The sequence below is a fragment of the Lycium barbarum genome, chromosome 10, assembly GCF_019175385.1.
Source record: "Lycium barbarum isolate Lr01 chromosome 10, ASM1917538v2, whole genome shotgun sequence".
NCBI classification, from domain to species: domain Eukaryota; kingdom Viridiplantae; phylum Streptophyta; class Magnoliopsida; order Solanales; family Solanaceae; genus Lycium; species Lycium barbarum.
This window is the reverse complement of record NC_083346.1, coordinates 32,397,568-32,412,435: the sequence shown is the minus strand read 5'-3', so window position 1 is coordinate 32,412,435 and position 14,868 is coordinate 32,397,568. Positions and strand designations below refer to the sequence as shown.

The following is a 14,868-nucleotide window of genomic DNA, read 5'->3' as shown; positions in this document are numbered from 1 at the left end:
ACAAAAAATAAGAAGCGTGGTAGCAGATGCATAGTCGTACAACTAAATGTTATAATTACTAATTTATTGACTGTGAAAGAGTATTAATTGATCTTTCTAAGATACGGAAACGTTAATGCAATAAAACCTTATTAAATTTCAAATAATTTATTAAAGAAGAATGGAAATACTAAAGGTAGCATGCAAAACAGTTAACATTAAGTTTTAATTCATTGAAAAAAGTCATTTAATAATAGCGACTGAACATTTTACATATACTAAAGCTAAAAGAATGAGTAGAAAAAGTAAGACAAAAAAATAATTAGATTTTTTAGCCCGTGAAAGGTGCCACAATTATATTTCTTGTGTTTTATATCTAACTTTTTCTTTTCACTAATCTCAATGTATAAAATTATTAAGATGACTTTCGCGCGGAAAACTTCACTAGTTAACCGAATATGTACCATCTAATATCTAACTTTTATATGGTTGGATGATGCGCCAATTCACATTAACTAGATATAATTATCAATAGAATAAACACTCACTAGGTCATTAGCAATAAAATGATTACCACAGACAATATCAGCGAATAATTTTATTTAACAGAAGACGTGTTTGAAGTTTCAATATTGCATCAGACCAAGTCTTTTTGGTTTTCCAACGAAATCATTTGTAAATTAACAATATCATTGCTTGTCCAGATGTCATTTCAAAGTAAAACTAATTATAATATAGACAAAGCAAATGATCTTCTCCATTATATCATAACACCAAAACCATCAGATGATGTTTCTTCTTCCACGTAATCGGGAAGAGTTTTATTCAAAGCTATTGATCAATATTGTATAAAAAATAGCTTTCAAAGTAGTGGCTTGTCACGACGCAGCGTTCGTCCGATAAGTTGATTCTATCATTTTGTTCATTTTCTGATTGATATTGTTAATATTTTCAATGGTCACTAAAAAAAAAATGTATTGCATGCATCGCTTCAAATCACTAATATCCTTACAGTCCACTAAACCGCCAAATGCCATTAGATTCTCATGGTATTTGATGATTTGATGGTATCTTATGGTATTTGGCAATGTTACAAAATGTAAAGATATTTGGTGGCTTGAAGTAAGGTAAATTTTTTATTTTATGACATTGTAGTTATTGTATCTTTGCCTACAATCTCTAATTTAAATTGTACAAAATGACACATTAAATCGCTTAAATATGACTCAAAATGTGCTCGATCTATGTGATCCTGTAAATTGGTGAAAAATTAACTACAAGTTAACCATGTTGCTGCATAATTGCAGTTTGGAGCTAAACGCCCGTTTGGATATGATTTCAATCATTTGAATCTGTGCTCTGAAATCAGGTTGATTTGAAGTTGAAATTTTTGGACATGCAATTTGAATTTTTAAGTTGTATTTTTTCTTATAAACATGAAAATCTCATGATTTGTGAAAACTATCAAACTTCCTTAAATCTTATACTATCTTACCAAGTGAGCAAACCATATGTCATAAAAAAAGTATAGGATATCCTAAGGTGACGCATTTATAAATCGCATATGTCCATGTTCCTATTATAAATAAATACTTGTGATGGCATGCTAGGACAAACTTTCAAATACAACACAATTTTACTAAGGTCTATTGGTCTAAAAAATCAACAATAGTAGTAATTAGTTTGTTATTCTTTAATTTAATCCTTTCACATGATACAAACAATCTCTTCATGTCGAGCATAAGTTTTTTTTGTAAAATTTAAAATGATGGGTCCTTTTTACAAAATATAAACGTATGGGTTAAGTTTTACCATTAAAAAAAATGAAATCACAACTAGAACTTTGAAACCCTTCTTTTTGGAGAATTTTAGATTTCAAGTCATAATTTGAAATTGAAGTTGAAGTTTTGTTCACATTTCATAAACAAGCGTTAATTCAAATCAAAACTACAATTTTGAACCCCAAATTTGGTCAAACGCCTACTAAACTGGAACACAGATGTCTTTAATGTATGTGTGAAATAAGGCCATTTTTTTCCAATTAAATAAAGGCGAGAACATAATTGGATCAAACTATTAAAGGAGGACAAATGTTATGAATTTCACATACTTTAGAGGCATCTTTAACCATTTTTTTTGTAACAAATATAATCATGGACAAGTTAGTGCAATTGACAAGGTGCGTAACTTTTGATAATTATAATATATTTAGGCAATTTCACACGTTTACGTAACTGAACACAATGTTTATTAGAATTTTAGAACTTCAGTTAATTGACTACCTGAACTTTTACCTTGTCGGTAAGGGTTTGATTCCCACCTTATAATCCCCTTCCTCCACCCCTATGTAATAATTAAAAAAAAAAACACTGCTTATTTGACAAAATAGGGAGGAAAAAAAGAGAATTCATTTATTTTTATTTGCCCTCTGTCCTAAAAATAACTTACGTTGTTTTATCAAATTAATTCATTAAAAAGGGGCACTACTTAGCTGGCTAGAAATTAAAACTGCCAACTTTTTAAGAAGACTAGTTTGCCCGAGATTGGATGTATAATTTGCATTTTTTTGTGGTGTTTCTCTTATACTTCTCTTGTTAATTATTCCAATATAGCAACAATAGGATGCTACAGTACCTTCCCCACATAAATAAAATTCATTAAATGCAACGCTATCCATACATATACATTTATTTTTATCCATTATATTAACTGGGGCCAAATAAAACCCCACCATATCCTCTTACTAGTATTAGATTATCCAAACCACCCATCAAGTCCGGATTTGGATAATGTAAGTTATTATTAGGATACCGCTCAATGCTTCTAATGATAATCTTGCTAATTAAATAGGACATGTATATGACATCTTGAATTCAATTATGACGCCAATTGCCAATTATAAAAATGCTAAAAGATTTCTGTTTACGGTATGGTTGTTATGATATATTGATTCAAACTAACACCCCGCCCTCCAAATTCTAACCATTGACCCCGCCGCGCACCAAAACAGAATAATAAGGAAAAAGAAGACCAACATTTTTGGAAAGAGAAAAAAAGACCAACATTTCGCCGAGTTTTCTTGTTTTCAATTTTCAACTGATTATGTCATGGTTATATTATATTAAGAAATCAATCTTAAGACATTGAGTTTTAGCTAGTTGTTTCATAATTGAGCTTTTTTAAAATTTCTTGCTTTCAATTTTCATATGACTATGTCATGGTTATATTATATTAAGAATTATGTCACGCTCCGAATCTGGGCTCGGACGTAACACGACACTCGGTATCTGACTGCATGTGCCCGAACGAACCACATGGCTTGCTGAATCAACATGAGATGTGTATTGATGCGGAATATAAGTTAAAACGTGAATAGTCTGAATAAAACATGTGACATGATAATAATACTGAAAATGTTGTTTTAAAACATAAGTGCAGAAATAGTCTAAAAACATGATAGTGTAGCCGCAAGGCTGACATGACTAGCTAGTCTATAAAACCTCTGACATGAGTCTGAAATACTGAACTGCTACTGGGACAAGGCCCCATCATACCTGACTATCTAATATGACATGACTACGGCAAAGTAACGACAATGCCCGAAGGACGTGGGGCTCAACAAATAGCTGATGCAATGAAGTCCTATCGAACAGATCCGTCATCCAGTAAATCAATATCTGCATTATGAAGTGCAGGCCCCGGGCAATAGAGACGTAACTACACTAGAATTGTACTTGTATGTAAAGCAACTGAATGAAAAAATAGTAAGTGGGGTGCATGGGGAATGGGCAACCCAAATCAATAACATGGATACATGAAGTAATACGAAACTGTAACTGAAACTGAAACTGAAACATGGATATGATCATGATCAAGCATGATAAAACTGTAACATGAGTAAATCATTTTAAGTGAGAGACCTTAGTCTAACCGATAACATGACATAACCACATGAGCACCAACATGAGATAACCACATGAGCACGTGGAGTCTGGTTTGTGGCCTGACGAGAAAAGCAATCTCATACCTTGCCGGTGTATAAGACATGAACATAACATGAATGGACCCAATCAATAAACATGAAGGAATCGACCTAACTGGGTGAAGCGATCCTTATTCTATGTTGTCATACGTAGTTTCCGATGTTTAACCTTCTCGGCAAATCTATGCTACTCCCAAGACGTGAACATGAAAATGGTTGGCTTAACCATGCATTTTCATTAGACAGGGAAAACATGTAAAATCCTTGGAGTGGAGTAACATGGGGTCAGGACTTGAAATTAAGAACTCATGCACTTCAAATCATGAGTTTACATGGATTACAAACAGATTCATGGAATTCAAAATGATATTCATGAATATAAATACTGAAACATGTTACAGCATGACATATACTATATATAATTTCATAAAAACATGTATCTAGGGTTTTTCATGAATTGAGATCAAATATCCTATAAATCTGAGGAAAAACGTGGTTCATGAATCAAACGTAGCGTGGGAAAAACAAAGAATGTTCACACACGTGGATAGAAGCCATACATGCCTTGTTAACTTCAAAATGTAAAGAAAAATCCAAACTTTTGATGAAGAACTCCAATTCCTTCACTTGAACCCTTGAGAAGGATTTTCTTGAAAACCGTAGGTCTGTAGCATAGGATTTCTCTTAGAATTCATGTATAATCGCTAGAATTACTCAGAAACACGTGGAAGAACCTTACCTTGATATAGGAGGATGAAGAGGGAGAGAAAATTTCTGGTAGGCTTTGAATAAGTGAAGAATAGAATGAAAAATCATAAAAACAATGCACTTAAAAAGGTTGCAAGGATCGCACACCATGGAGGACGCGTTGCGTGCCCAGCAGCATGCGCTGCCTTTCCTGTGCATGCATGTGCTCACACTCGCACACATAATGGGCTTCGCTTCGCTGCCCGAACGGCCGTGACATGGCCCTGGGACGCCAGTCTGCTCGCATTGCGAGCTCGTGGACGAGCACCACTAACAGCTCCTTAGTAAAACCTACATAACTTTTTGTACAATGATCAGTTTGACCTGATCCTTATATCGATAAGGTATTTCAAAGGGCTACAACTTTAATAAATGATGCTTTACCAAATTCCCAATTAATAAGGGAGTTATAGTCACTTGAAGTAAGCCATTCTGCAAAATTACTTAAAAACATGATCTACAATGTAGCTTCCAACTCTAATTTGCCCAAATACTCTTCTTATAACTTTTACAGGTTATAAAACACTTCCTACACCTCCCCTATTGTTTTTATTATATCCTCGTATTACATGTCCAACATAGCCCGGAAGTATGGGGTGTTACTGTTACGACCCAACCCCGTAGGCCGTGAATAGTGCCCGATCTGGGCACCCGAACCCATCTATCAAATATTATCTCAAATTCTATCAACTCATTCTAGTATATGGCGGAAGCCGACAAGGCTTTATTTCAAATTTAGGTAATTTCCAGAAATATTTCGGCAGAGTTTCCTTTATTTTACGGACTATCCAATATACCCTGCACCCAGAAAATACCAACAAAAGCCACACAGGGCTAACCAAGCAATATATAAACATATGCGGACCGGCCGCCTCGGCGTATAGGATCGCCCAAACAACATATGCGGACCGGCCGCCTCGGCGTATGGGATCGCCCAAACGACATGTACATACATCCATACAGAAAGACCCTAACCCACAAACATGTCCACAGACCTCTAAACAGACCGACAGAATCATATGACGGGACAGGGCCCCGCCGTACCCATGAACGAATATATACAAATGCACTAATAAATATATATACCAAAAGTATAAGCTCCGGAAAGAGAGGAGCACTCCGAATAGCAGAAAGGGTGTCCTAAACAGGTGGATCACCAGGGTGTGCGTCTGTACCTGCGGGCATGAAACGCAGCCCCCGGAGAAGGGGGTCAGTACGAAATATGTACTGAGTATGCAAAGCAGAAGGTACAGAAATAAATCTGAATAATAATCGAATCAGATATATAGAAAATAATACATATCAAAATGTTTATTTCCAAAGTATAAATTATGCATAGGGCACTGGAAAATGTGGTCGCCCGCCTGTCGATGGCGCCACAACACAGCATAACACCAGAAAGTTTCAAATCTCCGAATCCCCGTCACACATCACAACACAGCATAACTCCAAACACAGCATAACGCCAAACATAAGTGGAACCCGGCCCTCGAGCGAGGAGCACGGTGAACCATAATCACAGCATAACACCGGAATGTATCACAAAGCGCACGACAACAGAACCGGCCCGGGAACCGGTGAACGATATCACAGTAGGCACGAGCGGAGTAGTGAGGAATCATATGCATAAAATAATTATTATAAATCTGAAGGATAAGTAAAATAGTCATATTCGAAATCAGAATAAAAATTATCACTTTTTGTTTCAAAGTTGTCGAATTTCAAAAAGGGCGTCGCGGGACCCACGGACGAGTATAGACCCGAACTGAGCCCGCCTATGAAAAACATACTCATTTTATATCATACAAACTCCTACGAAAATTTCAAAGCAATCCGAGCTTTTCTGAGGAAATTATGGGCGTTTGAAGTCTTGGAATCGCTAAAGAATGAACTTTAAAACAAAAATCAGCTTTCATGTAATCTTTACAAATTATGGATTCCAAGAACATAAGGATCAACGTTTTGCCATGACAAGGCAAGGATGCCAAAGAACAAATGCGATTCATCAACATGCTCGGATTGTGAGAATAGAGTTTCCTCGAGGCTTATATCATAGCCTATTTTAACTAAGGCATGCCGAAGAAGGAAGATTACTTTACATACCTCAAACGCTCTCCAATACGATCCAAACTCAAGCTAAATCCAACCTATGATTCGGGCTGCCCAAGGTCTACAAACAAGCCATAAAATGCCAAACATTAGCTAAAGACTTTTTGGGCATTAAATTCCAAATTCGCCCTTAATTCTACAGAAATTTGGGCAGCATTTCCCCTGTAAATAGGCTACCCCGAGAATTTGATTCGGCCATATCAACCAACAACAACAACAACAACCAACCTAACAACATCAACAACCAATCCGAAAGACAAAACAACAATAATAGCTTTCTTTTCCATTATTCAACAACTTACATAAATTCAATTCAACTACTTACGTTCAAGCCAAAATCGACGCTTATATATTCACATACTAACCCGAACCCATACTAACAATGTCCAAGGACATTCCAAACAAGTTACACAATATTTCCAGCAAATTTCAGGGAAATACAACAGCAGCCACACGACACCACATCATCCATTCATATGCAAGTAAATCACATTATTGTCTCTATAATTCTTACATCAACTCACAACAATTTTTTTACTCCAACTTTAACCATTAAATTCCTTCATTCTCATCACATAATCCATGATTACAACAACCAAAATATTAACTCAAATCAGTTCAGCAAATTTCAATTAAAACAGCCCCTACGCCATTCAACAACATTCCAACATTCGTACAATTCATGTTACCAAGTTACAACTATGTTTCAACATCAAGCTACATAATTTCGTGGCTTCAACCATGCTTCAATATCAAGATACATAATTTCATGATTTTCATTCATTTATACTCACCATAACACATTCAAACCATCCACAACACAAGCAAATTCGTCCTAAAACATATGGAAAAATAATCAACTCTTACCTTAGCAAGTTGCTCCTTAATTTGCTGAATTTAATGGCTTCAATTAAAGACCATTCTTGCTGCTCTCAAGGACCAATTCATGTTCCCAAAGACCTCCATTTGATTTACAACACCATGGAAAAATTAATTGGACCAAGCTTGGTGAACATGGATTTTTTTTCACCATGGCCGTGAGCCCCCCTTCTCTATCTCTAGGTTTTTCTCTTTTCTTGTAATGTTGAAGATGATAAAATGAACACTTAAACATCAGATTTTTCCTTATATAGGCAGCCCCTAAGAGTGACAAGTGTCCCACTCAAGGCTTGAGCCAATTAAATTTGGTCACATGTCTTGGTGGGGCCCACTTAGTGCACTAGTGACTTGTTTAATGACTAATTAAATTTTTAATCCCCACTTAATAATCTAATCATGGTAAATTAATCCCAACTTCCATTAATATTTTTACACCAAGTAAAATTTATAAACAATTCATTTCCCAATAGAGATCGGAAATAAAAGAAAAAATTCTATTTCGAGCCCGAAAATGATCCCATCTTTAACTTGAGTCGATTCTCTTGCGAATAGCTCGACATATAAAAATATAGGATATAACAGTTACATTATCTAGCCCTTGTAAGCATTCGTCCTCGAATGATGGTCGTGGCTAGAAGTGGGACAAACTCTGAAATTATACAAAAATTTCGGCAGAGTTTCCTTTGTAGATAGGACTATCCCAATATTTCTCAAACACCTGCCACCGAACCAAAAGACAACACAAACTTCACAAGGCATCATAATACGCATGACATAACATTACAGGGTAACTGAAACATGGACGTGACTTATATGAATACTGAATTAGCATAAATAAGAAAATACTAAATGTCATGAATGGGTCTAACATGAACACATGTATATTGAATTGAATGAGTACATAAATACTATACATGGGATTTGTCTATTAATTCGTAGGCATGATGACATGAGTATTAGAACATGAGCATTAGCGTGACTTGATTACATGGATGCAAGGAGCATGAAATGGAACATGAAGATTGTATTGACATAAATACATGAATATTGGCTAACATAGATACATGAGTGTTGAACTGACATGAGATCTGAATACGTGAAAATCTGAATATCATAACATAAGATCTGAATACCGAAAACATGAATGTTACAACATGAGAATTTGAATACTGAGAGGAGATGGGATATGAACATTGAACTGACATGAGATCTGAATACTTGAGGTAGTTACCATAGTCTTTTTTTGCTTGTCCATTGATAAGTACAGATATTTGGACTTCACGTCCTCTTCGGCTTTCCATGTACCCTCTTCGACATTATAGTTCCTTCATAACACTTTCACTTAAGCGACTTTGTTAGTCCTCAACTTGCGAAACGATCAAGAGTAGTCACTAGAAATATTTTTGCAAGACAAGCTATCTTTAATTGGTTTATTTTCTGTAGGAATAACTAGAGATGGATCTCCATGAATTTCTTCGACATGGTCACATGTAATACTGGGTCTACAACAACTAATCCTGGTGGTAACTTTAGCTCATAATCCACTTGACCAACTCTGCACGGGATCCTATATGGTTCAATATATCGAGGACTGAGCTTCCCTTTCTTCTCAAATCTCATAGTGCCCTTTATAGGCGAAACTACAAGAAACCCAATCCTCAACATGGAATTCTAAATCTCTACGTCGCACACCTGAATAGGACTTCTGGCAACTATGAGTCATTTTCAAACACTCCTGAATCAACTTGAATTTCTCCATAGCCTGGTGAACCAACTCTGGTCCCAAAAATTTTGCTTTTCCAACTTTAAACCAACTAATATGTGATCTACACCTTTGTCGATACTAGAATTCAACGGTGCCATATTAATACCAGCATGATATCTATTATAGTGAGCAAACTCGATGAGAGGCAAATGATCATCCCAATTACCTTTAACATCTAGAACATATGCCCTCAACATATCATCAAGTTCCTGAATAGTGTGCTCTACCTGATCATCTATCTAAGGATAAAAATATGTGCTGACCCAATTCCTTTTGAAAAAACTTCAAAACAAAAAGTTCACTGTGAACTGGGCACCTCGATCTGATCTAATGGACATTGGGTCCAATGGAATTTGGAACTTTCATGAATATATAACTTGGCATAATCTTCTACTGAATCGGCTTTCGCTTGTTGTCAATTTGGACACTTAGCCATAAAATCGGGTACATTCTTCTTCAAGTCGTTCAACCAATAAACCTCCTTAAGGTTATGATACATTTTGGTAGAGCTTGGGTAGGTAGAATATCTGAAATTGTGCGCCTCTCTTTGTGTCTATCTACATCTGGGATGCATAAATTTTCTTGATACTTGAGAGTACCATCATCTCCCCTTGTTCGAAAGCCAAGGATTTGTGCCTATGAATCCGTTCCTTTAGCTGTAATAGTTTGGGATTATGGAACTGTTTTCCTCTTGTGTTCAGCTACTAAAAAGGATTTGTCTTTGTTTTGTACAACAACTCTACCATCTTTGGGGTCCAAAAGTTTATCTCCTAGGTTTTCTAAACGATGAACTTCTCTCACCATGATTCTCTTGTCTACTACATCAACATGAGCTAAACTCCCCAAACTTGATTAGTTTTTTAGCCACTTCCTGAAATACTCATAGTATTAATGTGAGTTAAGTCTTTGACCGACACTCTGAAGATTAGAGTCGTGCAATGGCACTACTCTTGAGACACATAAATCGGCCTGGTCTTATAATTTTTCTGTGATCACTTAATCCATAATGACTGAGCATGACACAAGTTGATCGACGATCATTTTATTCACTTCGTATTTATTTTACATGTGAGGCAAACTCCTTATGAAGGCTATCTCATTATGCCCTCAGTCCTGAGCTGAGGTTATTTATATCTTAGCTAACCCTTCGGGTTTTCAAATATTCAACTAGACTTACTAGAGATTTACACATCTCTCCCTTAGATCAAAAGTTAAGTTCTTATACTTGTGGATCCTTCTCTCTTGTTGGGATCCAACCAACTTTCCTCATTTTCTGCAATTTTTTGCACTTTATGTCACTGACGAATCATCTTTCGACTCAGTTCTAAGCAATCTTCCTCACTAGGAAAACTAAATTGCTTACGTGGACTATGAACTAAATTACTTACATGGACTATATTACTGGCATATTCTGTCTCAACGGCTTAACTTTGCTCCCCCTAACTGTTTTAGGGAAATCCACTTTTGGTAACTTTTAAAGACTATTCGTCTATAGTTTCATGTCTTACTGCTTAGTTGATTATCTCTTCCACTGTCACTGTACTTAGAGTTTAACTAAACTCTTTGGGTTGTAACACACATTCTGTGTATTCAAGATATTACCCACTCACTAGTGTTAACCTAACTGAAGAAATCAAATCGTACCTCTACTAGCCCTGCTGAAATTACTAATTCACTGTATCTACTCAAAACTTACTCTTCTTCTGCTAACCACCTATTATCATCATGTTCTCTTACTCTGCTCTGAATAACTAAAGTGAAGGATAAGGTTATTTCTGACTTTCCTCCTCATCTGACCCTATTATATGGTTGTATACTACCTTTTTTGAACTATAGGCATGAATCACACTTAGGGAAATTCCGTCTGTCTTAAACGAAAAAAATTTAGAATACCTAACCCCGAACTTTTATCACGACCCAACCGGAGGGCCGCGACGGGCACCCGATGCTAGCCCACCCGGGCACCCCTTAGCGTACCTTTACGCATACCTAGGTGAGCCACATATTAAATCATACATTTCTATTCATCAATCATGCTAGTCCCATTGGACAACAATACCTTTATATCATCATTGACATCTATGCCCATATCAATGTACATAAGCCGACGAGGCTAACAAAATGAAATCCCAAAATATAAGCCGACAAGGCCAAACACATCTAACCATATACACATGTCTACGAGCCTCTAAGAAGATTATGTCATATCATATAGGCGGGACAGGACTCCGCTATGCCCATAATTATGTACACAAAAGAATCAATACCAAAAGCTATAGCTCCAAATGAAATGGAGCCCCGCTATGTAGTCCCTGAGAATGTAGCTATGAATCAAGTCTGTCTCCCTGGCCACCTGCGGGCATGACGCAGCGTCCACAAACTAAAGGACGTCAGTACGAAAAATGTACTGAGTATGTAAAGCATGATCAATATCAATATAGAAGCATAATAAGCAACATAAGAATTAGCATAAGATGGGAGATAGTCGTATCATCGTCATAAGCTCTTACTTGCTTTTCATAGGGACTTTCCATTTCTAATGCGAGATTGTGTACATACATCCGTATTCGTATCCGTACTCATATCCGTACTCATTAACATTGCGTCCATAATCATATTCATAAACATAGTCTTATTCATATTCGTATCCATACTCATATCCATATCATATACATATCCATATCATATACATATCATTTACATAGCATACTCGACCACGAAGGTTCGGTGTTTCACGTATCCGACCATGGTTAGGCTCGATGATCATACATACCTGGCCAATCAAGGCTCAGTGTTACACATACCTGGCCTTACCAAGGCTCAGTGTTATCCGTACCCAACTGCAGTGGTGCGCGCGCATCGTCATATACATATACATACATCTATATATATTCTACCCGGCCATATAAGCTCGGGGTTTCATAATAGCCATACATAGGCACACATACACATAAGCTCATAGGCATCTTTAGCATTATCACCACTATCATTATCGTTGTCACTATTATCGTCGTCATCATTATCATTATTACCATTATCGTCATTCATTACGTCTATCCTTATAGGATTATTCGTCATATGAGGAATTCAGTACAATCGTAACACATATCAAGGATTATAAGCTTTGTAGATTTTGGGGATAAAGTCATTTGGAGGACATCATAGACTTATAGAAGATTTAGACGATTGGCCAAAGAACCATGCCTTATGAAAGAAGGGTTAGCCTTACATACCTTTCCGTTCAACTATTCTGCGCTTGCACGTTCTCCTCCAATGCTCGCGTTTCTACCTTCATTAAAGGTATACTACCATTAGAAATCGATAGCTAGCATACACGACTAAGGCTAGGGAAAATTGGACAGCATCTCCTTTATTTATACGACATTCCTCCATATCGTATATCAACTCCCAAACGTCAATAATACATTCACAATATCATAACAATAATCTTTATTCATCCACATTATCTATATTTCTCAATTCGCTTCCAATCACCCATATCTATGGTCATAACACACGACTACGTTCATTCATATACATTGCCTATCCCATGTTCTTAACATCATTTATAACATATCCATATCATAACATAACAAGAATCATAACTCAATTCAAACTATTACTCAAAATGGCATTATTCCACATTCAAGACCCATTTTCTATATCCTTCTACAATCCAAGTGTCTCAACTTTCAAATATATTAAACAATATGGAAATACGATAAATCTTACCTTAGATGTTGTAGGAACAAGATTTGGGTGGAAATACTTCACTTGAGTCAAAACCCTAGTTCATCTCTAATGAGATTTCTTGACTTGGATGATCCTCAATGGGTTTTCTTACACTTGATTCACTTAGTTTATGTTGTTGATCACTAATACCTCTTGAATTCTTGTGGAATAAATGTAGAGAGATATTTTAGAGAGAAGGGGTGTGATATGGAAATGAAATGAAATAAGACTTGATCCCTCATTAAATACAACAATCTGTTCCCCACCAGATCTACGGACCAACATACGGTCCGTATAAATTATACTGACTGTATGGCTGGCCGTAGAATTGGCCCAGAGAATGGTGAAAATCTGGGCTGATTGTACGGTCCAACATACGGTCCGTATGTTTTATACGGCCAGTATGTTTGGCCGTATAATCCCCAGTGATCCGAAGTTCGTTTTCGTCGACTCGTTTGATCTCCAATCCTTATGGAACCTTCTTAGCACTTTTTTACCACCTCATTAACAACCTAAGGGACGTTATAACTCTTCTCCAAAGTAACACTAAATCCTCGTTAACTTGTTACTCATAATTCCTTTTTGATACCTATCGTATATGTTGCCTTCTCTTGGCAACTTTCTCCCCCTTTCTCGAATATCTTTGAAATCTTAATTAGGGTCATCAAATGTCATTCCTTACTTATCGAAATACCGTATACTTCGTGCTCTTCGTTAGTCTATCCACGGTGCATCAACAAAAAAATTTCCGAGGTGTAACAACTTTCTATACACTTCACAATCATATCAAACTATACACATCAGGGGTAAATACTTACTCACATAGCCTAAGAGGAACTGTCACATCTTTTTGTCTCATAATGATATTTGCTTCTTATAGTAACTTACTAACTTAGTATTTTCTAGTTCTGATCTGAATAAACTTGAAAAGGTTAAAATTATTCACTGAAATTCAATATCGCCTACTCTTGGTTCTCATTTCGTACATCCTATCTTCTTATTCATGTGTATAAGTCATACGAAAAAACACATCTTTTTTAATATTAAACGTTTATGGCTCCTAGGTATTTTTCCCTTAGTCTATTTTCTATTCAAAACTATCGTGAGCGGTTTATGTCCAATGCGGCTAACTTCATAACATGTTACCCTGTAGGTTCTTAAATCTGAGATGTCATCCTCAAACTTATGGCTCCATGGCCCAAAAATCAAAATAAACTTATTCTGTAAGGTATAGAATATACGTGTACAACCATGCACAAACTTGTCCTTTAGAGGGTACTATCACCTGATAAATTACTTCATGAACCATTTGGCGAGTCTTGGGTCTTAAACCGTACTTAGAACTTGCAAAGATTTCGCTATAGTCATCGTTACTTACACTTTCTTTTAGTACCCATAGGCATCACTGTATACTCGCAAGTCACAAGAATCCGAGTACACTGAAAATTGGAGATCTAGTAACTAATTAACTAAATACTGGAGTACTAAATAATCATAAACCTGCTAACTGAAAGACTGTATAACTGGTAACTGGGTAAATTGATAACCATAAAACATGATAACTGCTTTTGTACTTCCTGATAAGGGTTATGCTCTAGTCTGCAGTAACTAGCATTTTGTCCCACTTTTAATATCATCTCAAGTCTCAATTATTACCAACATGCACTCCACAATT

The 14,868-nt window shown here is 36.2% G+C and overlaps 1 long non-coding RNA gene across 1 annotated transcript; it reads right to left on the bottom strand.

Annotated features, from left to right (window-relative positions):
• Positions 1–5,473: 5,473 nt before the first annotated feature.
• On the bottom strand, positions 5,474–7,888 carry LOC132614632 (uncharacterized). Its single transcript, XR_009572372.1, has 3 exons — positions 7,685–7,888; positions 6,812–6,878; positions 5,474–5,883 (listed from the first exon to the last, which is right to left on the bottom strand). It is a non-coding gene; the product is annotated as an uncharacterized LOC132614632 (long non-coding RNA).
• Between the last annotated feature and the right edge of the window lie 6,980 nt (positions 7,889–14,868).